Below are 25888 nucleotides of genomic sequence, written 5' to 3'. Positions count from 1 at the left end.
ATTCAATGTTTATTAACAATGATGTTCACAGATTTGAAACACTCACATATTACAACTTTCCAGTCGGGAATTATATTTGTGTGGTAAACAAAATGTTTCATTCTTTCCTACTATCTATAAACATTCTATTGGTGAATACAGTAACCTTGCTTTTTTTAGAAAGTGAAATTAATTCTATACAAAATTGATCCATCTTCATTTACTACATCTGACTTCATTTCTATCGTTAACAATAGCTTTATTCCTACTAGTTTTCTCCTCTTTCCTCATAAGCATTGAAATAATTTTAAAATAGTTAAAGCAAAATATAACTTGAATAAATACGTTTTATTCTTTTAGAGTCTTCCAAGCCTCTACAAATTTTATCACATTCACCAGCTTATTGGACAATATCTATTGAATAATATCCTTATGCTCTGGTGAGTTACAGAACCTTGTAAATATTCATTCTCCATCTTTATAAATGGGGTGATAAGAAATAGTAGAAATCCTGTCTGATTAATGATCTATGAAGTTTAGAACTGTTTTTTTTTAAATCAGTTAGGTTTGTAAAACAGAAAATAAGAGGGGTAAAGCAGCTGTTTATTCACTCTACATATTAGTTTCTGCAGTATACTATATGGACAACTGAAATAAATCACCTGAGATATAGACCCTCATTATAATACATGGCATTGTAAAACTCAGTTACACTTAATGAGGCGATGTACATGCCCCAGTCAAGAATGCTCAACAATTGTTGTTTGGTTGTCATATTCATCTCTTTATATTCCTGTAAAACTATTTAAAGCAGGGATATCAATTTTGGTAAAGTATATTGAGTAAGATAAATCCCTGTCTTATTAAAAGCATTTCTTAGAATACTGACTGTATTTGAATATTTGGACATCATACATATGTAGAATTATTAGGGTTAATTTTTTTTTTTAAAAAGACAACATGTATTGAGTACTAACTACAGACCAGGCACTGTTCTATTTGCTTTACATTAATTAATTTGTTTAACCCTCATCTACACTGAATTAAGTGCTATTCATACTCACATTCTGCTGATAAGTAAGTTAAAAGATAGGAGATTAAATAACTTGCACAAGTTCACACAGCTAGTAAACAGGATATTGTAAAACCCTTATTTTAAGGAAAGATCTAGATGTCAGCTGTCTTGGCCAAGCTCCACTGATGTCTCTAGAGATAATGGAAAATGGGCTCCAGGTCTCTGAATTCCTAGTTAACATATCTTCCCATAAAATCATGCTACTTTATATATTCAAAAACAGTACAGGTATAGGTGCACTCACAGTGTTGAAGCCATGGGGACTTCAAGTTTAGTGTGAGCAAAAACTGTCCACAAAAGTTGCCCCCTGATGTTCCTTGATCTCCAAACAGTTCCTGTGCTAAGTTCCCTGCCTTCTTGTTTATTCTGCTAACTTTTTAATGGTGATTTAATTGTTATGTAAAATTTGGATAATATAGACAAACATAAAAATAAAATATAATTTAAAAGTATCCATAATCACTACATTCTTCATTCAGAAAAAACCACTGTATACATTTTGGTGAATATACATCTAATTTTTTTCTACGCATATGCATGTGAATGTGTGTGTATACGTGTGTGTATGTGTGTGTGTATGTTTTAGTTAATTTGGATAATAGTGTACATATTGTTCAATAAGCTGATTTTCACTAATTTACGTATCATGGATATTTTCCATATCACTAAATATCCTTCTGCATTACATTCAATGGCTAAGTTCTATTCTAGATGTGCCATAATTTATTTAACTAACCCTTTATTTAGGGGACATTAAGATTTTTTCCAATTATGTACTATCATGCTTAACAATGTAAATAACATCCTTGTACATAAAGCTTTGCATATATCCATGATTATTACTTAGAATAAATTCCTGGTTGATGAGGGTATGCAACAATCCTACAGTATCAAATATATTTTTTTTTCTGCTTCTGAGAGTACCAACTTACCTACCACCTTGCAAAAATTGAATTCCGGTGTTATCTTTTTTCTTTAATCTCTGGTGATTTTATAGGTGAAAAATTGCACCTTGTTGCTTTAAATTTCATTTTTACTACTTTGAAGACTAAACATTTGTTTCGTATTTATTGGGCACTGCACTTCTTTGGCATGTCCTGTCGAATTTTTATTCCAGACTGATATTCAGAGTTGAGTCTTTCTTAGATGATCTAGAATCCGACATGAGCCAAGCCCTGGCCTCAGCAGCAGTGAGGCTCGGCATTCCGCCTTTGCTCACCTAGCGTTTCAACAGCCCACTGGCCTTTCCTTCTGTGTTCCCACTTCCAGCTTCATGGTGATGCCTCACTCTGATTCTGCCTCACATGACGCATACAGAGAGGAAAGAGAAAAAAAGCCTACACCTTGGTCCACTGTATCAGAAGACTTCATTTGTATCAAAATTTCAAATTTTAAATACCAGAGACAAATTTAATCCTTAGAAAGATATCAAGAAGTTTATCTCTTTTTTCAAAGCATCAAAAAGCCAATACATCCCTGACCATTATGGAAAACTGCCAGTTCCTCACTAAAAATGACTGCCAATTATTAAGCACTTTACTATGTACCAGGCACAGTACCTGAAGCATTTATATATATATATATATATACTCTTTCCCTTAATCCCGACAAGAGTTTAGAGAACATTATTACCCTATATATTAAAAAATCCATATCAGAGGGTAAATTTGTGTATGAGGCTAACAAGCAGCAAAGCTGGGTTCAGCTTAAGTGTCGGGCGTTTAAACCATACTATTACTCAGCTGATTCAGCACAGTAATAATGATGCCATTAATTTCTTGGAAACTTGTCCTTCTCATCTGATTGTGTCTGATGATGTAACATCCCAGGGAATGAACCCCACCCTTTTGAGAAATTTCACCCAAAACAGCTGACTTTGTAACAAACTTCCCCTCCTCAAAACTATTATCATTTCTAAAATCAAGGTGGAATTTAGTACAGGTGTAACTATGGTTAATGATTTCTAGCACTAAATAGGTTTAAAAATGTAAAACTCTCCTGATTCTTAAATAATAATCACAGGAGCATTTCCTAATATCACTCACAGACTCTGGAATTTGTCACCTACTTTTGGCTTTTCTACAAAAAGTCTTGTGATAAATGATTCCAAATATCTGTGATACTATGAGGCAAGTCCTCCAACTTTGTCTTTTTTCAAGATTGTTTTGGCTATTCTGGGTCCCTTGCACTTCCACATGAATTTTAGGATCACCTTGTTAATTTCTTCAAAAACAGCTTGTTGGGATTTTGATATGGATTGTGTTTGCTCTGTATATTACTTGGAGATTATTGCTATTTTAACAACACTAAATCTTCCAATCCATGAACATGGAATGTCACTCCGTTCGTTTAGGTCTTATTTAATTTCTTTCAACAATGTTTTCTGTTGTCAGAGTACAAGTTTTGCACCCTTCTGTTAAATTTATTCCCAAATATTTTAATATTTTTGATCTATGGTAAATGCAGTTTTTTCTTAATTTCATTTTTGGATTGCTCATTGCTGATGTATAGAAATACAACCGATTTTGTATACTGTTCTTGTATCATGAAGACTTTCTGAACTCATTTATTAGCGCTAATAGCTTTTTATTGATTTCTCAGGATTTTCTAAATACAAGATCATGTCATCTGCACATAAAAATAGTTTCACTTCCTTTCTAATCTGGATGCCTTTCATTTCTTTTTCTTGCCCAATTGCCCCAGCTAGAACCTCTAGTACAATGTTTGATAGATGTGTGGAAAGCAAATAACTTTGTCTTTTTCCTGATCTTAGATACAAAAACATTATCTTTCAACATTAAGTATGATGTTAGTGAGTTTTCATAGATAGACTTTACAGTTTGAAGAAGTTCCTTTCTATTCCTAGTTTGCTGAATGATTTTATCATGAAAAAGTGTCCGATTTTGTCAAATCCTTTTCTGATTTATTAAGATGATCCTGTGGTTTCTGTCCTTTATGAATATGGTGTATTACAGCAATTGATTTTTGGTAAACTAATCTTGCATTACTTGGATAAATCTCACTTGGTCATATTGTATTATCCTTTTAATATGTTACTGGATTTGATTTGTTAATATTTTGCTGAGGATTTTTATCTACACTCATATGGAAGATTTGTAGTTTTCTTTTGTCCTGACGTCTCATCTGGTTTTGGAATAAGGGTGATACTGGCTTCATAGTGTGAGTTGGAAAGTGATACTTCCTCCTTTGTTTTTTTGGAGGAATTTATAAAGAATTTATATTAATTCTTCCTTAAATATTTGGTCATACTTTGTTTTTTAACTTTTTCTATTTTTACATTTAAAAAAAAATGTAACTCCAATAGCATGTCCGATAGGAGGAAATGAATGTCCACCCATTCACTCTGTAACAACCCTGAGATTAATCTATGGATCTATGATCCACAATGGTATTGTCAAAGTTTGAGTTACTCCCAGGGAAGAGAAAGTCCCCTAATTTGTCCTTAGAAGTTTCCCAAGTTAAAAAAAAAAAAAAAAAAAAAGTAGAGGAATGATCTCGGTGTGAATAGCCGCTCCTGCAACCGCAGCTCTCTTCCATTTCTCCACTCCCTCCCCCGATGCCGGGTTCTGGGCCTGGTACTCTCGGATCTAATAAGTGACACTGGGGTGACTGTGGCATCATCCCGCTTCCGTCAGCATCTGGAGAGGAAAGGGGGTTGGGCCGAGAGGGTCTCCCGGGCGGGGCGGAGGAGGAGGGAATTCAAAACACAGCCTCGCCCCTGGAACCCTCGAAGTAGCAACGCCCCTCGCTATAAATTTGTAGCTGCCTTCGTAGAGAATGATTCCAGCGCCTGTCAGCCAAGGGCCCCAGGCAGTGAGCGACTGAGCGCCTGGGCGGACGCAAGACTAGCAGCTCTGCCGGCCCGAGGCGGCGATCCATGGGGAGGAACCCGAGCGGACCCCGGGAGTGAGGGCGCACCCCGCACCAGCGCCACCAGCTCGGCCGGACGTGGGCGCAGCGTCCCGAGCGGCGGTGAGTGGCGCGGACTGCCCCGCCAGGCTTGGGGGCTGGGGGCGAGGGTAGTCAGTTTCCTGCCAAGGTGTGAACTGCGGGTGCTGGGCCGGGAGGCTCCCGAGGGCGAAGGCGAGAGCGAGCTTAGTTCCAACCGGCGCCCACCCCGAGCTGGAGGCCCTTCCCCAAATCAGAGGAGGGGCGTCTGAGTTGGGAAGAAACAATTTGAGCTTGTTTGCCGCACGCCCCAGAAATTTCATTCCGATTTGACACAACTCTATCGAGTACAAGCAAGGAATCTGCAGAAATGGGATGCAGCCAAGTAAACTTTCTTCCCGACGCTTTTAGCTAACTCTTGTCTTTTAAATGTGACCTGAGTGTATGACTCCGCGGGGCGTCCATTTAAAAGTTGTGCCACTTCTAAAAGTGAAGTTGAGTGTCCCCTGCCTTCCCAGGCCTCGCACCAACACGGCTCACCTCCCCCATACCCCTCTCTGCAAACCATATCGGTGGGTCCTTGGCACGGGATGCTGTGCATGCCCACATCGAATTAATTGGAGAGGGGAAAAACCGGGGCTTCTCCACACCCCAATCCCCACAGCCTTGGCCAGGGCACGTTTGTAACTGAGGGGGATTCTAGGAGAAGCTCTTCTGCTTCCAAGACTGAACAGAACCTCTTGCTGGCCCCTTCCCTTCATCCACCCCTCTATCTAGCACCCCATTCTCCAATTCTCTTAAATATCCAGCCCAATCTCTCCAAAGTGCCAGATGCTTCGTCTCCAGAAGCATCTCCTTCCCTGACTTTGGGCCCCCATTAGAGACCTGGCTATTGAACCCATCTGGGGCCTCTTTACCTAATCTTTGTTTGCTGATGGCTTCATTAAGAATCAAACACCCACTAGTGGCCCTCTAGAGCCCTCTCTTCTTTGTGAACGTTTGGGTGCCCACTTTCCCCTGGGATCACATTTTCGACCTGCTACATTTACTTCTAGTGTCATTCCTGGAAGAGAAAGTAACAATGAGGCAGGGAGGAAATCTGGCACCCTGCTGCTCTGTTTTATAACTTTTTTGAGCAACTTATATCTCCTCTTAAAGGTGCCTCATCCCCAACATGATTCTCTTGGTAGTTACCACCCAAGGATCCTGGGTCTCCAAGGTTTATTCTCCTTAGCATAAGCAGTAACACCTTTATAAGTCTTCTCAAAAAAGGAAACTGTCTGTTTCCCTTGTCTCCTGCAGTGTTTCCCTAGCTCTAAAGGCCCCACCACATGGATAATCTTTCCTCAGGCTGTGGTGGAGTCCACCACCTTTTTGGAAGACAGTGCAGGAGCAGGGAAGCAGAGAGAGCTGGAAATGAAGACTCCCACTTAACTGGCCATGTGCTGTTGGAGTTATTTCACAACTCTGAACCTCAAGCCCCCGCCTGTAAGTTTCCCTCCAGTGATAAAATTCCTTGATTCCTTTTGTTTCCTAGTTATTGCTTAAAAAAGTAAAAGCCTAAAATAATTACCCTTTTAGCCCATGTCTGTGGTCCTCAAAACTGTCTAAATAGCTCTCCTGGTAAATTATCTGCTCTGGAAAATCATTAGGTCCAAGTGTCCATCCCCCAAATTGGAGTTGGCAGTTCCTAAAACCTGGCTTAAGGCTCAGAGAGTGGCCCCAAGTTGCTAGATCTCAACATTTTTTAAAGTTTCATGATTGGTAGTGTCAAGTCTGTTATCTACTCTTCTTACCCCTTTTTTTCCCCTGACTTCATTGTTCTTTGTGCCCATCATGAGGCCTTGATTTCTAGCTCGGTTCTTCTTTGATCTTAAACTGAATCAACTGCTCCATCATCCAGCTCGGAAGAAAACTGGTTTTCTTCCACTGATGCCAAAGGAAGACTTGTCTTCCTTGAGTTTTAGAAAGTGTCTTTCAGTCACTGTTGCTTTGGCAATGCTCTGCATCCCAAGAGCTCTGAGCTTCCATCTCTCCTATCACTCTCTTGCCCTGCTTCAGGGTTCAAATTGTGACTTTGTGAATTGTTCAGGTTTCTTACTTCTTCATTTTTCCTTTTCCTACTTTGGGTAAGAATTGTGTGTGTATACCTGTATATAATTTGGGGTGATTTTGCTGCTGCTGCTGCTTATTACTGTTGTTGTTGTTACTATGACTAATTGCTTGCCCTATGCTAGAGGGAAAATAAAGAAAGAAAATTTAATCTGCTCCTTACCCAAAGCCCAGGTAAAATACTTAGCTGAGAAGGAGTTTGAAACTCACAGTTAAAATGCATGATGCACGTCTCCCATAGTTTTATCTGTGCTGTCACACTGTCCTTTTTATGCAGCTGATAGTTGCTGTATTTTGCTCTCAAATTTGTTACAGGGACCAAGATCAAGTCCCATCACACTTAGATGTTTTGGCTGTCTGACAGAGGCTCCTGGTCTTTAGCCCCAAGCTCGCTAGTTTACTTGGTCCTTTTCCTGCTCAGTCATGACTGAGCAATGCCAGAGATTCTCCCAAGTGGGCTAACAAATTAAGAAATTTATTTAGAAGTTTGATGTAAATCCAAGTGTTGTGAAAATTAAAAAGCTGTCTTGAAGACAGACTGTGGCAATAAACAAATAAAGAGCCAGAGCAACAAAATATGACAAAGTATCCAAGGCTGGGTTAGGAACACTTTTCTCCCATGTTATCTAGCAAATTGGAAAAATCAGCTTTCCAACTCATCACCACTGGAAAGTACTATTATTTTCTTCAAAATGCTTATAAGCTTTCTCTTTCAAAATTGCCTGAAGTCATTGGATTACATGTGCTTCTTTTCACATAAGTGTTTATTAAAACAGTATACTAACGCTCCCATAAGCAAAAGTGAATTTTGTTCCATTTCCAGCCTTAATTTAGCTATCACTTTATATTTTCTATTCTTCATCATGATATGAATTTTAGCTACTAAAAATCAACTTTTCAGTGGCTTAATACACAAAGCCATCTTAAATCTAGGAGTATCTATAGGGATTTAAGGTACTATTCAAATGATTTGGCAAATGACTACCATTATCCTATTAAAGCTCTAAAATACATCTAAAATAAGTCACAGCAAAAAAAATATCTAAAGAGCTATAAATTTGCCAGATGTTTTGTTAATTGGTAGTTAATGACAAATTTGACAATTAGAAAATGAAATATATATCTATAACAATCATAAAAATGATAAGTGAATCTTAACTGTGGTTGTATTAACATTAAAAGTTTTTCTATCTGATTTTGATTCTTTCTCTTGATAGCAGATGATCACAGAGGGAAAGAAATTCCCTTGACTATGAAAACCAAAATTTCTTTCAAAATATTTTACTAACAAAGAATGCACTATATACTGTAAATGCTGTACAACTGCTTTATACTATTGATACATTATTTTTATAGCTCAATTTAGAAGAGTTTATTTTTGTTTTTCTGGTTCCTAAATAGGTGCATCATCTAAATGTCTTAAGTAGAAATAAGTGTCTAGAATCTGCCCGTTACGGTTTGATTTTTCTTCCCATACTCAAAAATATTTTAAATTGTGTTGCCAATCTCATATTTAATTACTTTTCTAACACAAGTTGGAAAAATGGGTAAGAAATAGATATGCTTCATTTTTCATAATCTCATTGTGCCTTCACATTCCAAGTCCCAATTCTAGATGTCCTTAAAACTTAAAATCATAGAATTAATAATCATTCAGTTTGGGTCAACTTTTATGGGATTTCTTGTTCATTTTATATACATATAAGCTGCTTTGTTTTTCAAATGATGTTAAAATCTCATTTAGATCAATGAATTAAAGTACTTTGACTAGTGAACTTCAGACTAAGAATACTAGAAAATACACATTTGGTTCTGCACTTTTAAAGAGAGTTAATGATTGCTAATTTCCCCTCTAAGTTTTCTTTGGCTATTTCCCATTTTATATTAGTCAAAGCTCCTCTTATCTACCTTGGAAAATGAAGAATTATATCTATGAAATATATCAACAGTAGTAGAAGATAGAGGGAATTCAATGGATCTGAGTGATATTAGGCCCTGAGGACACACCGAAGTATAAAAATGGTCTTTGCCCTAGAGAGATGTTGGTCAAGCTAAGTACATATTTAGATATGGGTCTCTCTAATCATCTCAATGCCACTGGGGTGGGAAGCCATTTAAAAACAACCCTCCTTCCTCCTACCTTTCAGACTAGGTGGAATGTCTAATGTGGTTACATTGTTTGATTCTAGCCACTTCCATAATAACCACTACAACTTTCGTTTCCCCATGGGGTTATAACTCCTTTGATTGTATGCACCACACCCAACTGCATCCTCCTATTCTGTTACTAAATGCTCCACAAGTCACTTTCTTGCCTGTTTGTTTTTGGCTAAAGCTATGGAAAACATTAAATACATTTTCAGATCCCTATATTGTAGAAGAGAAATGTTAGAGAGAAACCACTTCCTGTTACACACAATAAAATGACTTAAAATTGATGCTTTAGTCTAATTGAGGAACTAAGTATTAATACCATTTTTTTAGTCTAAAGCTGTAATGTCAAGGGCAAGGTAGAGAAAAGAGTAAGAAAAGGAGAAATGAAAAAGAATAAAAGGTTGAAATATCAAATCAGTGGTTCTTCAGGCTTTAGAGAGCAGGTAAGGCAAGCATATGACAATCACCCGGGGAGCATTTTAAATCTGTACATATTGTCTACACTTCCCTTTTTCCTCCTTTCCCCATTTCCCCCTATTGAGAACCACCACATCTATTACAAATTAGAACCAATCTTCCATAATTACCTCAAGTGTCCAGGTCCAGAGACTAGCATCATGGGCATCATCTGGAAGCTTATTAGAAATGCAGACTTTCAGACCCCACCCAGACTCAACTGAATTACAATCTGCATTTTAACAAGATCCCCACGTGATTCAAATGCACATTAAAGCTAAAGAAGCACAAGTGGACAGTACCTCTGGCTTGTTCAGAATGATTACCTAGAGGTTCTTTCCTTGGCTTTTTAATAAACTAACATTTTTAATAAAGCTAACATTTATTGAGCACATACAATGTGCCAAACAATATTCAGCCTTTAAATACTGTGTTTTATTTAATCCTCACAACATCCCTATATAATAGTCACTGCCTTACCCCCATCTTATAGATTGGGATACTGAGTAATAATGAGATAAGTAGCTTACCCAGATGTGGTAGCTGGTAGTCAAGATTTAAACACAAATGTTGATTCCTGTGCTCTGAGCCGCCACCCACACTGTCTGCTCTACACTAGGCTGCCTGCTTTTGAAGGCCAATTAATTATTTGATAATTTATTTAAAGTTATAACTGGAAATCAAGTTCTGTTTCCCTCATAGAAAAAAACAAGATGTCCTCCATTTTGGTTAACATTTGCCTGTCATCTTACCTTTAACTGCAATAATGAAGAATTCTAGAAATTCCTTCTTTAGTTGGGAAACAAATATGAAAACTATGACAGCCCATTATTTAAAACTTAAGGTTTGATATCTCTATTTTCCCATAACTTACCTGAAATTTACTTTTTTTTCTTACCGTTTTGTGTTCTGATGAACTTTTTTTTTAAAAGTTCTTGAATTGAACAAGCCATTTCCTACATCTATAAACTGTTCATCTTTCCAACTCAAATTATATATCACTCTTTCAGCTTTTAATATAAACACTTATTTACCTATAGGCATAGTTTACAAAACTTTATTTGAATATAGTTACTAATCAGTCAGTCTGCAAACAAGGGTGACTTATTTTAAGCCAGCGACTCCCCAAATGATTTAGTCTCTGAAAGAGTTCTCCCAATGCATATAGATTGAGAGCTGTCAGTTGGATCTGGTCAAATGTCTGTTGCTTTGACAGGGCCTCATTGATGTTGGTCAAAAGATTGAGGTGAGTCTGGGCTCCTTGTGATCATGTTTGAGAGGAGAGGTGTGTCAACGGGACTGAGCAGCCATGATTTTCTCCGTGATAAAGGGACATCCTTAGGAGATAGAATTTCACCAGCTGCTTAGATCTAGAGCTTTCGGCAGTGCTAACAGTACAGTGTCTACCTTGTAAGTTATGGCTGAGGGCGAAATCAACCCAGCGATGCCATAAAGCCAAGTAGCAAGGGAACTCGTGCCCAGGAGACATCCTGCATATTAGCAGGCAGAGTTTCTTAGTGCTAATAAATGATAAAGTACTAGTGATTCTCTTATGACCCTTTACAGTCCTGCTTGTCTCACTAACCCCAAATATCTGTGACTGTGGCTGAATTTAATCTGCACCAGGTTTTTTCCTAAATAAATTGAAAAAAAATCTCACAGCATTTCTTCTAGTAAACTTCATACGTTTACAATTTTATTATCACACACACTTTTCTTCACTTTTTGACCCAAACTCTTCTTGTTATACAATTCAAATGCATCTTACATGCTTCTAAATTATGTGGGATGCCGCTAGAACAAGAATGTTCCATTAACCCAGCTTTAATAATCTAATTCTCTTTCCATTCAAATGATGTCACTTCACATAAAACACACTGTACCATGATGTCTTCCAGCACTTAACCTTCACACAGTTAATTACTGCCACTTTATCAGGAATGGAAAAGAATCTGATGTGATTCCTACGTAATGATTTCCTGAAAGTGTCCTAGTGTTTGATCTACTGGGTTAACAGAATGGATTTTTGAGAGAAATACAAATCTACTCTTTTAAATTCCCATTACATTAAGCCACATGATGAAATATTATATAGTCATTATATATTTTTATATAAATATATTTTAAAACATTTAGTGACAAGGAAAGATAATCACAAGTAAATATAGCAACATATAAAACATAAATCGAGCGAGAGCCTGTGTGTGTGTATGTGTTTGATAGATTCTTGTCAAGCTGCCGTTAAGGTCTTACTTGGGTCACTGGTATTCTAATGAAAATAGTTTAGTTATATAAGCACTGATTTGTGAGTAAAATCACCGATATATTTTTTAAATGCCTGCATATTTGCGGAACAGATAAAAAACACTAGGAAAAATATATAACAAATCTTAAACGCTTCTGAGGATTATTAAGATCAAGGCTAAGATCAAAGGTGACTTTTTCTTTCCCCCTTTTTTTTTTGCATGTGCTTTCAAAATTTCCTATAATGAACCTCTATTATACTTCATACTTTCTGTTTATCTTGGAATTTCTTTTCCTTTCCTTCCAACTCACTCTAGATTTCAGATCGTAGACGCTACTGTTAACCCTCTGGAGAATGATACTGGCAAGTCAGCCCTGTCTCTATTTTTTTTTGTCCCTAAGGTACACTAGAGCCTTACAAGAATCCACAGATTTTACACCAGAGTGGTATTTTATAGGAAGAATCATCTAATGGGAAAATCTTTGCTATAACAACAAAACCACCAAAAAATTGGGATAAAAATAGATCCTTCTAATGCCAAAATTCTCCTATATCTCCTGTATCACAATGTGATAGTAAAGCTGGTGTACATTGTTGTTTAAAAAAAAAAAAAAGCAACCTCTACACAGTCTTCTTGAATAACTCTTTAACTTTAAAAAATTTCCTACTTAAAAAAATCCCCAAATCTATAATGAAAAATATTGATGAATTTGACTACATTAAAAAAAAAATTGAAATGGTTGTATATTAAAAAGCACCATAAACAAAGTCAAAAGATAAACAGGAACTTGGGAAAGCTATTTGCCACACATTACATGTAAAATGCCAATTTTCAACATGAGCTCTTTAAAATGAGAAACAATGAACAACCCAATGGAAAAATGAGCAAAGGCCATGACTAGGCAAACTAGTAGAAAAATGACTACAAAAAATAAGAAAACAAAAAGAAGCTCAACCTCATTCATAACTAAAAAAATGCAAACCAAAACAAATATATACTTTTCACTTATCAGACAGAAAAAAATTTAAGATTTGATACAAGCCAGATTTTTGGTATCATAAATTCATATAACCTTTATAGAGGACATTTTGTAAGTACCTTTCAAAAACTTAAAGTGTATAAACAATTTGCATCAACAATTATATTTGGAACTTATTCTACCTATATAATCATATAAGTACAAAAATGCAAATGTATAAATATGCTCATTGGGCTTTTTTTTAAGCATCGAAAAAGGGAAATTGGAAAAAAAAAAACAAAAACAAAAAAACAACCTTACAGCCCATAATAGGGGCTGGTTAAATAAATTATCATATTTCAGTGCAATGAATGGAATACTATATAGCTATTAAAATGAATGAGTTAGATTTATGTATACTGATGTAGAAAGTTCTGCTAGCATATTATTAAGTTTAAAAAAAAAGAAAGCAAGGCACAGAACATATAATGTATAAAATGAAAAAACATGGATATACACATTTATATGCATGTATATACATTTTTTAAAGTCCTAGAAGGGTACATAAGAAACTATTAGTAGTAAGTATCTCTGGGAAGTGGATCTGGAGAGACAGAGTTAAGAGACGTGTACTTTTGTTTTATATGTTTCTGTAAGTTGACACTTATATCACATGCATCTATTACTTCAATGAAAGATTAAAACTGAAAACATCTTTTTAAAAGATTCTTTTTCAAAATTATGGTACAATAACACTTGTATAAGCTCTAGAATCATATCAAAGCTTAACTGTAAATTCCCAAGTAAAAATCTAATCTATTAGGATATTTCTTATATTTAGTAGTTATGTCTACAGAAATGCCTTAGAAGATGGCACTGTTTTTGACGCAGAAACATTCTTTTTCTCCTTCTCTAGTGTTCATGTACAAGGGCGTGAGGGAAGGTGTTGACTATAAGGAGGAACAGGACCAGGTCCCATGACAGCCAGCCACTCAGTAGAGCCCAAGTCTATATAAGGAAGAATATGTTCTTGATGTCAACCAGATGGCTTCATTACCTTCAAAAACTTTCTTAAGATGTAGTGTTAATGCTTATTTTTTAAATTAGAAAATTAAAATCTGACCATATTCAGTGAATCACATTAATCTTTTTTTTCTTTCCAGATTTGATACATGATAAATTGGTCTAAAATGGCTGAGGTTTTATCTGAATAAGTCACTGAAGCCATCCCAGAAGGTCTGCATCCAGGTAAATGTCTTACACCTATAACGTTGTATCTGTCAGTAGTTTTCTCTAATGTGTCAACAGTGAAGGTAGCACAAAAAGCCACATATGCCATTGTCAGGTGACAGAAACAGAGGAAGCAGAAAAGAATGAAGTTCCAGTCTTACCCCATCCCTTCCAATATACAGCTTTAAAACATATATATTAATATGATTTTCAATATAAACAGTGTCAGAATTACCAAGATATTCATGTATTGATGATAAACCATGTGAGAGATTTGCAAACCCTTGGCAAGGATCTTCTCATAGTCATAGGCGATTGCTCTGAGCATTGCGTTCCATGCTACGTAGGGCTTTGGTAGGGCCAGGAGGGAAATGACTGTGCTGTCTCATCAGCCACCAAACGGGGAATTGGGGCTCTGTGATGCCCCAGCACTCACTTCTAGAGGCGGGCATATGTCTAAACACCATAAACCTTGAAACTACCTGCTCACCTTCAGAAAACCCGAATGTCTCAGAGTCTCATTCTTACAAAAGTCTCTCTTACTCCAATAAGATATAGGAAAAGGGGCTCTGAAATTGGATATAGAGGTACCTTTTAATTCCCATGCAGTTTAACCCCCTGGTAGATGTGAGTCCTGTGGAGTCACACGGCGGGGCATTAGACTCAGAACCTCAGAGGGCAGCTAGAGACTGCTCTGTTGGTCCAACTCCTATCACATAGGCCTGTATGATATTTTTCATAAAAAGACTCCTGGATTTACCCGGCTAGCAGGATTTTTTTCTCCTGACATAAATTCAGCTCAAAAAACAAGCCCTCAGCTTCCCAAATTAACAGGGGAGACACTCCCTAGTTCCTCCAAGGAGAATGAAAAGAGTAGCTTGTCCCCTTCTGCATATGTTGTGATTGCATTTTATCAAAGTAGAAGGTAGATAAGATAGGTGGTGGGTTACATATGTTAGAGGCGACTAGTCTTTTTGATTGACAAGTAGGAAACACTTGCTGGAAGGCACTCCACAGTGGTGTTAGGAAACTATTTAGGACCGCTTTAATCTTGGAGACAAAAATAGTAACATTCTACAGAGTTCTGCCACTGGAAATCTGTAGGGGTTTTTTTGTGAGGTGTAGTTAAACCTAGGAAGCTGAGCTGTGCATGTTTTCAGCAAAAATCCAGCTCTGGAAAACGTACATTAAAATCTATTAAATCGGGCTTCCCTGGTGGCGCAGTGGTTGAGAATCTGCCTGCCAATGCAGGGGACACGGGTTCGAGCCCTGGTCTGGGAAGATCCCACATGCCGCGGAGCAATTGGGCCCGTGAGCCACAACTACTTAGCCTGCGCGTCTGGAGCCTGTGCTCCGCAGCAAGAGAGGCCGCGATAGTGAGAGGCCCGCGCACCGCGATGAAGAGTGTCCCCCGCTCGCCGCAACTAGAGAAAGCCCTCTCACAGAAACGAAGACCCAACACAGCTAAAAATAAATTAATTAATTTTTTAAAAAATCTATTAAATCAGTTAGGAAGACACCAAGACTGGAAGCTTTCTTTTGCATCCTAGGAGTACTGAACAGAAGGCGCTCTTTGTCTGTAATACCCCGTCAGCCTTAGGGCAGAAGAATTGGGACAGTAATACGGGGGGTTCCTACTGGAAATGATTCTTAGACCATCCTCTCTTCTCCTGTATTTTGGAAGCCCCTCGGTTTCTGATTAACATTTCCATATTTGTAGCAAAGTTTTCCAAATAACTGTGACATTTTGCTTACACATAAGAAAACACTGAACAAAAACATTGTATAAAATTTTAAACTTTTTCAAACCTTTAAGGTTCAAATGAATGAGCAAAACATACTTAATTCTAAGAAGTTTTTTTTTGTTAAAGAACTAATGCCATACCAATTCTGCCACTAACTAGCAACTTTGCCTTTGGTTTCCTGTGAAAGAATCTTCAAGGCCCCATCCCAATCCATGGTCACTATATTGAAATACAAAAAGTGTTTTCCAAGGGCCTTCTGAACTTTGTATTGTCACTTTAAAACTTTCACCAACTTACAACTACAGAACTTTGATCTCTTATTGATTTAAACCACTAATGTATAAACAGCATTTCAGAGCTTGTTTTATCGAACCAAAATATTTAGGTTGAAATCTACTTACGAAAAATGGGAAAACCTGGTTCGGATATAGAGTAAAGAACATGTTCAGTGGCTTAAAATCTTTGGTAACCATTTGCCCCATGTGGCTATCTAAATTAATTATAACAAATGAAATTAAAAACCGAGTTCCTCAGTTGTACTAGCCACATTTCAAGTTCTCAATAGACACATGTCGTTAGTGGCTACTGTACTGAATAGCACAGATATAGAACATTTCTATCACTATGGAAAGTTCTATTAGACAATACTATCATAAACAAATTATTAATAATGCAGTGGACTTCCACTGCTACTTGGCAAGAAAGTTTTGTGCTCTTTTATACTTATTTGGAAATTTTAAAATATTTTTTAAATTCCAGTTTTCTCAGTTGTAGGTTATCTGGTGTATAGTTCTCACAAGCCCCTTTTTCTTTTTCCTATTTATTTGCCTGTTAAAATATGTGGAATTAAATATTTTACTTAAATATTTATTTAAATATTTTATGTATTCTTCTAAAGTTAGAAGTTTTCGTTTCCTTAAAAATTGTGAAAAGTGGTACACACAATTATGTTGAGCTAATACATGGCTGTTGGCTTTTTTACCTGAATCGTTGACATCTCCAAGTAAGAAAAACTAGAAAAGATGTAGGATCATTTTTAAGGCCAATATTTTTTCTTTACTGTTGATATTCTGTAAGATTTTATTTTTCCTACAATGATAGATGTGTCTCAATTATACTGACTTAACTAAAGTTGATTTATGCTTTTTAAGCAATTGGAGAGCCAAGCAAAATAACTATTAGATCATTTATTTCTTTTTCTCTTTTTTTATGGAAATGTGTAATATTTTGATTTCAAAATTGTAGGTATCACAGATAACAATATTTTGTTTATCATTTTAATTAATATAATCACCCCCTTTTACAGTGTATTCTTAAACTTCTTAGTCACAATTTTTCCACTAATACAATCCTGTTATTTAACATCAGTCTCAATTACTTTCCAGTCACTTATACCTAGTAGTTCAATTAAATTTGGTTCCTGGACTAATGGTTGTACATTACACAAGGCAAGAAATTAAAAACAAACTTATCTTTGAGTTATTGAAATATCAAGGATTTGAAATAGCTATATAACTAGCTGTGAAAAAGGCATATAAATATCCAGCCAATATTCCCTTTACAGATTTAATAGTATCATTTTTCAGTGAAAGCATAAATAATAGAAGTTTGGACCCAGTTTGGAACTGTTAAATATGAATCCGAGTCTTACCAATGAAAAAAAGGCAAAGTAAAGGTTAGCCACTTGTGGAGCTTTTTTTTTTTTTTTTCAATAAACCAAAAAATAGCTTTCTTTATAGAATAACAGGTTTACTCCAAATAACCTATTATTCACACAGTTTATCTACAGTAACATTGTTCCTAGGTTTAAATAATATAGCTAGATATGCTCAACATACAACTATGTAGGAGATTCTAATTTAAATTGGATTACTATTAATACTTTTAACAATTAAAAGAGCTCAGAGAATTAGCCTCTAAATTTAGAGGTTCTGTTTTGCTGGCAGGAAGAACTTTTCACTAGTACCAAAAGTGCTGTCATCCTCTCCCTTCAACTAGCTAGTAATTCCTTTTAAGACTCTTGAGATGATTTGGATATATGGGAGTCATTTTTTTTTAATTCCAGGAAGATCTAAGATATCTCAGAAATGTAATAGTACAGTGCAGACCTGGCAGAAGGTAACCAGTTATCTGGAACTAGGTCTTTGGCATCTTTCCAGATTTGGAACAAAATACTGGACTCTCCCTGGGCATCCATGAGACAGCAGGAGCAATGTCATACCGCAAGTCCAAAATCCAATCAGGAGCAGCCTGCCTTCTCCTCTTATCCAGGCGAAGCCAAAATACTTCTGCACACAGCATGGGCCACCATAAAAAGCAAACAAAGCCACTGTAGATAAAACCAGGCAGTGGGTAAGGCTATCTTTTGACCTAGAGTCTGAACCTTGGCTCCTCAGCGATGCTCCAGGCCAAAGAGCAAGAACAAGATGGGCATTTTGCTGCCTCTTGGTCCCCCCAGTGCAGTCAGTGTACACAGCAGGAGGATAAAACAACTCAGTATCTTCCTTAACAATGCAAAGAAGGAAATCCAACCTGCTTTGGCAGTGTGAAAGCAATGCAAATTTGAGTCATTGATGACAATAGCTTCTTATGGGATATAGAAGTTTATTCTGTAACACTAATGGCCCAGCCATATTTTATTCAACTCTAAACCATTAATGAACGCTCATCTTCATTTTACATAGAACATATTTATCTATACACAACTGAACAAATAGGGAATGTTGGAAATGGCCCTGTGAGAAGTATTGGCCCACAGTGCATCTGCTTGGTTTGGGGCAATTGAAGTAGTTAGTATAGGCTCCCTCTGGATTTCTGCTAGAATTTTGATTTAATTAGATTGATGAATTAGACACATAGCATCTGAATTAAAGAGTGAGAAATACAATATGAACCAATTAAGTGAAGGAAAAATTTACTATGAATAAAATAATAAATGTCAATAAATTAAAAAATTGACTTCAGTTTCTTTTATATGACAAATGTAACAGACCTAATTTGACATCTTAAAATGAAGAGATCTATGTGTAATCTATTTTGTGATTTTTATCTTCTTAGGAGTATGTTTTGATATATTTAACCTTCATATTTAATTGTTTTTTTTTTTTCTTTTATCAGTTTCGATGGTGTAAACATCCATCAATCCATACTGGTTGACATATATATATATATATATATATATATATATATATATATATATACATGTATCTCAAGAGAAAGTAATGCTGCAATCCTTCTCAGCAATTTATTCTAACAATTAAGAACCCTTAAGCTAAACAGAATAATTCATTTCACAGGAAACTCTTATTCAATATGTATAATTAGTTTTAGTTAACTTTATTAATGAAATGTTGCAAATCAATTAGGTTTGCAATAATCAGATCCTGAGGACCCAAGAGGGGCCATTTCCCTCACAAGAGGGGAAGGTGATATACAATTTAGTTGGGAAGCAAATGTAATTAGATTTGATCAGTTGAGTATTCCTGTCCTGATGTGGAATTAGGCACATACCCAAGCCTGAGTTTACAGTTGGAAGGAGGTAGAAAAAACAGCATGACTTAGAAAAATGTCTTCATGGTCCTATTGACCACAAACTAACAGCCAAAGTGGGCCTTTGAAACCACAGGTAGACAGGTTTTCTTCCGACAGGGCTATGTTTACATTTGTTTTTCAAATCTGAATGCCTTTAAGTAGAAGAGTACATGAACTCAACTATTTGTCACTCCTTAATGGTGCTTCACGCATTTATCTAACTGCCTAAATCCTGATGGCATTTCAGTTTGCAACTATTGTGACCTAGAAGTTTATTATTGAACAGGTGTGGGGTAACCCTAAAGTTTCTTTCTTCTGACTCTAAAATAAGAATATCAAAGAAATGTCATGACAGTAAAAAAGTCTTCTGAATGAAAATTATAGTAAACACAAGGTATTCCTATTTAGGGCTGCAGTTTGCAACAGATTCTGCTGTTATTCACTCAATAAGTATTTTTATTGGACACCTACATGCCAGTCACTATTTTCAGCATTAAGGACAAAGTGTGAGCAAAGCAGACAAAAATCCCTACCCTCGTAGAACTTACATTCTAGTGCATGTAGACAGAAAAACAAGTAAAGTATATATGTTGGATGGCATGAATAATGGAAATAGAATGTGGAAGCAGTGAGGGAGAAGGGTGCAGTTTTTAAAGGGAGTTTAGGGAAAGCCTGCTTAGTAAGAAGGAAGGAACTATGTGGACATCTGGAGGAAGATGGCTGTATGGAGAGAGCAGAGCAAATGCAAAGGCCCTGAGGCAGCACTATACTGGCACATTCGAGGCACAGCAAATAGGCCAGTATCCAAAAAGCCAGTATTGAAGGGTATAAACTGACAGGTAGACTAGAGACATATTTAGAATGGATGCTAGAAGAGGGGAACAAATGAAATTTTTAAACTGAAATGGTTTAAAGATTGAAAATGCTTTGAAATATAGTGAAATATTTTCACACAAGAGATTTTAAAAAGAAGTCAGGTCCATGACTCAATCCCCAGTGACTGGCTCAGTAGCCATCATAGTCAGGGGCTACGTCTAGAACTCTAATCACTAAAAACCTGCATTTGATGTCAGTTCCTCCTGGACAACCAAATGACTTGTTTGGCACCTTTGGTATACCCCAGAAACACTTTGCCTATCACTGACCTGTAATCCCATGTTTCTGGGCCTGAAAATAAAACTCCCTGTAACAGAGTTAGTGGTGCATGACATTGCCATTAGATTATTTTTAGTGAAAGCTTTGCCTCCTGACACAAATACACTGATGAACTTAATAATTCCTGGGGCTACCACTGAATGCAAAATGACTTCATATACTGGTTTTTCCATTTAAATTATTTTATCTTCAAGTCCAACAAAAAGAAAATTCTAAATAAAAAGATACATTTGGGATTGTATATGTGGCATCCATCCACATATAACTGAAATAAAATTATTTAATGGAAAATTTCAAATTCAGCCACCTCTAAATATGTAAGATAGTCTGAATGAGAAGGAACAATTCTGACTTTGTATTATTTTTTAGTGGTAGTGTTTTCTCATAATCCCATGCCTTTTTCCTGTCCTGCTATTCTTCAAGATTTCCCAATGAGAATTAGAGAACAGGCATATTTAACAATCTGTATTTGCAGGTCGTAAACAAGAAAATGAAGACTAATAGTTTCTCTCCTGCTAATTTGATTTTCTACAGCTCCTCTCCTACCAGCTTAGGCAAAGGACTTAGTTACTATTTCCAGCAGATGGGGCCAAGGAAAAGACAATCATCTGTGATGTCATGCTTCCCCCAAATAGGCCAGCTGCCTTTCAGGCCTCGGTTAGAGACCTCCCCAAAGTAAGAAATGAGAAGTGATCATGAACCGAATGAGGAAAAAATGCAATTTCCTTTATTCTAGAAAAACAATACTCAGTGGCTGGTTCACAATGCTACAGTAAAACATTTTCATACATTTCTCCTGCACATGTGGAGAGTTATAAGGTATGTACTTAGAAGTAGAAATGCTGATTTGATTTCCAAAGTGGTGGTGATAGAAGGAGGCTTCCGCAAACGGGGTTGTGCTGAGTTGACAGAAAGATAAAGGATTCAGTCCTTAACTGGTAATATGTGACTGGCTCTCTAAACTGAAATATAACCCAAAAAGAACTTCTTCTGGTATAATTCCAGGTCCCAGGGCTAGTTAATGGTACCAATAGTTATTTATATACAACTATACAGGAATGTATTTCCCAGGACCCCTCTTATCATTGACATCTCATAAAATCAGCCCTGCAAAAGAACTAGAACATTCTGAGAACATACAACACATAACTTTAAATGAGGAAATTTCCTTTTCTCATGCAAAAGCATGAAAGTTGGTTTGAATTGACATGGACTTCTGTCCAGGCGAGGGCCTGTGATTTCAGGAAGCATGTATCTCTTTCGAAACTCTGGTGTGTCCTTGGAAATTGCTGCATAAAGGCCAAACTGCCAAAGTCTAGTCCTTCTCCTCTGAGTAAAATCTTTTAGTTGTAGGTCAGTAGCTGGTCTTTGTTCTCCTCAGTGCTTGTTGCAAAACACCGCAATTTTCATTCTAAACCCCAATAGTATTAGGAAGACAAGTTGAGTTAAAATAATGCTTGTAATTTAATAAGTATTCTGTCCCTAATAAAAAGCTAGTTAGTCACAGCTTCCTTCAAATCCCTCTCCCCCAGATCTTTCTCCTGAAAGGAGATACTAGACAGCACTTTAGGGAAAACAAACTTTTGTCAATCGCTAAGGATAAGGTAATAAAAGGGTTGAAAATAGATGTCAATCGCTAAGGATAAGGTAATAAAAGGGTTGAAAATAGATGTCAATCGCTAAGGATAAGGTAATAAAAGGGTTGAAAATAGCATTTTAAGCATGATGTTTTTTCTTTAAATTCCCTGAGGTTGAACAGATTCTTAACTTAATTTTTTAACTGCCCTGAAAATAGTTTGTCTCTAGTTGACTCTTATTCAGGGCAATGTTATATCTTCTTAATCTAGTAGAGTCACAAATTTAAGTCATCATCTTGAGCAAGTAATTGAAATGGTACAATCTTCTCACTCAAAAAAAATAAAAAATCCAGGAATGAATCATCCTTAAAACTCTCCCAACTTGCAGTCTAGTTTCATGGGTGAAAACTTTGGGAGACCAGTTTGGGAAGCAACCAGAGCCTGGTAGTTTCATACACTTGATCTTATCACCTTCTCACAACAACACTTAAAAGTAACTAGGATTAAAAATATAAACTTGTTATTTAATATGGTAATAAAGTGTTTTTATGTGGAAAAATAAATTAATTAAATAAAATAAAGTATACCTCAGTAAACCTGAAAAAAAAAAGTAACTAGGATTATTGCCATTGTATTATATTGCTATTTTTTTAAATGCAGACACAAAGAGAATGTAATAGTTAACATCTATTAATTGGACACTTAGTTGGTCAGGCACTGGGTTAGTCACTTTATCTCCATTTTCTTACTTAATTCACAAAAACAAAACAAAACAAAACTACAAGCTAGGTTTTCTTATTGGCTTCATTTTTTCACAGACAGTGAGTCTAAGGGGCCCATCTTGCTAACCAATACCAGGACAAGAAACTGGAATTTTGGGCTGACTCCAAAGCCCTCGTTCTCATTTCTCTCCCAGATGTAGCCCATCAAATTCTTCAAAGCCTGAGATCTTCCTTTTTTTCGATTAACTGCTACACTAGCAGCATTTTTTTACGTATATGTATACAAGCGAACACTGTGCTAATATTTAATTATAGGTTTATACTGATGTTGGATGCAAGTATAAACTAGCATCATTTTGAATAATAGTAGAAGAGTCAGGAGCTCTGAAAGTAATGTTCAGGACTGGGTAAAGCAGATATTTTTCTTTCACATTTCAGTGAGAAAATTAATTCATATGCCACCAGCCATTTGCAGAAATGCAACAGGAAATGAAAAACTTAACTACTTTAAATAATGTGGTCTGTAATACAAATTATTGCACTGTGAATTAGTTTCCTTCCGCTGTAGAACTGATCATTTGGATTATATAGACAAGCGGTGTCAGACATTACTAAAATTATCCTTGAATCCTAGCTTTGAGATCTATATAAAACACTAGGCAGTTTGCCTGAGAATACATAGAAAACACTTTTTTAAAGGATTGGGATGGGTTATTTTCCCTTCTGTAAAATATTAGCCTTTGAAATGAACTCAGCTGATCTGCTAAATAACATTTGCAAATTGTTGTGTTTTAATAAAGTGACAGACAGAGAGGAGCCACACTAGACCTGCTTATGCTTCTGGAGGTGTTACAGACCAGGAACATTATGCAATAATGCCTTTTAAAAGAAGGGAGCCACTTAGCTTTACACCTTGCCTGGCAACAAATGTAGCCACTTACTCCAAACTCAGGGGTAATTAGAATCTATGAAAATCCAGCATCTAAATCCCAAACCCCTGGTGCAATACATACTCAGTAAATTACAGTTTTTTACCTCTAGTATTTTCAACAATTCCGTTTAAGTATGTGAATATATGAGTGTGTGGTGTTTTAGGAGGCCTGCTCTATAATGCTATGGAAAGATTTCATCACTATTAATCAGGTATGCAGTAAATAGGACACCTCATTTTTTCGATTTCTGGAAGGCTCAGAGCCTTATGCTGCTGCTGGCAGAAGGCAGACCCAAATGAGCTATGCTAGTGAAAAATCCCCGGCAAACATGGAACCCAGTGAAAATTTGGGAGACACAACTTGCTGTCGCTACCACTGGCAATCATCACCACTATTACAGCTTTAATCAGGCAAGCCCAGGCTCATGCATTTGTTTATAAAGTTGCAGCAAAGCCTTATAAATTAAGCCTGAAAGAACATTAAGTTTTAGTCTAATCTTGGATCAACAAGAAATTCTTATTTAAAAACCTTCATAAAAGTAGTCAAATTGGTGTTTTAAGAACTAAACAGAATTACATTGTGTTAACTTTTCTTTTGTTGCAATAGGAAAATAAATGCTTTAAAAATTAAAGTTAAAACACAGAGATCTTAAAATATGTTGGGGGAAAAACTATTTTACAGAAAATAAATTTGTTCCCTGGACTTGTAACTGGCTGTTGATTTCCGTGTTTCTGAGTGTGAAGGTGTACTGTCTCCTAGACAGAGCAGGGAAGACTTGGTACCCTTCTGAATGAAAGGGTTCCTATTAGCTTTTCTCCTTCATTTCCTAAAGTGTTGTGATTTTTATTCCCTGGTGTTATGTTTTTAAAAGATTTTAAATCTTAAAACATACAAATAGGTGTTGAAATTGAGAGCTGAAAGTCTCAACCAGTTGGGTATGATTTTTTAAAATAGGTAATACAGACCTCTAGTGGTTGAACAGTTTGAAAGCCTCTGCAAGAAGAGGAAATTGTGCATCAGGTGCTTGCATTTTAAAGAGGAAAAACAGTTGCTAGTTACAATTACAATGCAAAATTCACATAGTTCACACAAATCAAAAAAGGTAATACTGTGCAGCAAGGGAAGAGGGAGCACTTCCCATCCTTTTAGGTCCTCTCAATTCTCCCAAAACAAGCAAGGACCCCTCCCATCAAAGTCCCAGCAAGAAGTCTGGATCTGTATTGGTTTTCCTCTGAAAGATTAATGTCCAATTCACTTGTTATATGAATGGAGCTGGCAGATATTCGCGTTATGTAAAAATAGATTTTATTTTCCTTGGCACACAGTTTTGCCTCAATGAGACTCTTCTTCCTCTAAACTCCAAGGGCTCCCCATGAAAATGCAAGAGACTCTCACACAGCCACTGCTTGCCTGTCTTCTCCCAGGTTCTCTCCATGGGGACAGCCACATTCCACTGGACTGGGGCTCAGTGACTGGGGTGGTTCTCCATCTCTATGAGGGGCAAACTATTGGATCCATGCACAAGCTTCGGTGATTATTAAATGTCTCTCTAGACCAGCGCTTCTCAAACATGAATAGATACACAAACCACCTGGAGAATCTTGTTGACATTCAGATTCTGACTCAGTAGGTGTGGAATGGGGCCTGAGATTGCTTTACTAGAAAGCTCCCAGGTGATGCTAATGCTGGCATCCAGGACCACAGCCGGGAGCAGCGAGGAGACGCTATAACATCTCTAATTTTTTATTACACTTTGTGTTTCACTCATTTCTTCATCTTTCTCTTCTTTTTTACTTCAATGGCATCTCAAAATTTAATTTTTGACTTTATATAACTTTTAAAGTTCTCTTTCACTTGACTATGTACAAAAATCTCTGGGAACCTGTTATTCAAGTATTGTAAAGTTGATCTTACATTTTAAGAATGGATTCAGTGTCATCTGTTTAGTTTGGTGAGTTCATGGTGGTTGTGAGCACCTCTCTAGCACTTGAAGTAATTAGGCATTTGTAACCACAATTAAATACCTGATTAGCCATACTGGGAGAGTGGGTGAGATCAGGTTTTGTGCATGCTGGAAAACTACTAAGGGCCCAAGGTAATATCCACA

At 36.6% G+C, this 25888-nt stretch overlaps 1 protein-coding gene across 3 annotated transcripts in view; it reads left to right on the top strand.

Moving 5' to 3' along the window:
- The first annotated feature begins 4773 nt into the window (after positions 1 to 4773).
- The window catches only part of AGTR1 (angiotensin II receptor type 1), a 44074-nt gene continuing 22959 nt past the window's right edge, over positions 4774 to 25888 (top strand). For 2 of the 3 annotated variants that reach the window (XM_061193568.1, XM_061193566.1), the window contains exons 1-2: positions 4774 to 5047; positions 14053 to 14137. The gene's annotated coding sequence lies outside the window, so the exon portion shown is untranslated. Of the gene's footprint in view, positions 5048 to 6313; positions 6452 to 14052; positions 14138 to 25888 lie in introns of all 3 variants that reach the window. The other variant, XM_061193567.1, reaches the window with a different exon arrangement.

Source organism: Eubalaena glacialis, chromosome 6 (genome assembly GCF_028564815.1).
Source record: "Eubalaena glacialis isolate mEubGla1 chromosome 6, mEubGla1.1.hap2.+ XY, whole genome shotgun sequence".
NCBI lineage: Eukaryota > Metazoa > Chordata > Mammalia > Artiodactyla > Balaenidae > Eubalaena > Eubalaena glacialis.
Note: the sequence above shows the minus strand (reverse complement) of the source record. Positions and strands in the feature narration are given on the sequence as shown.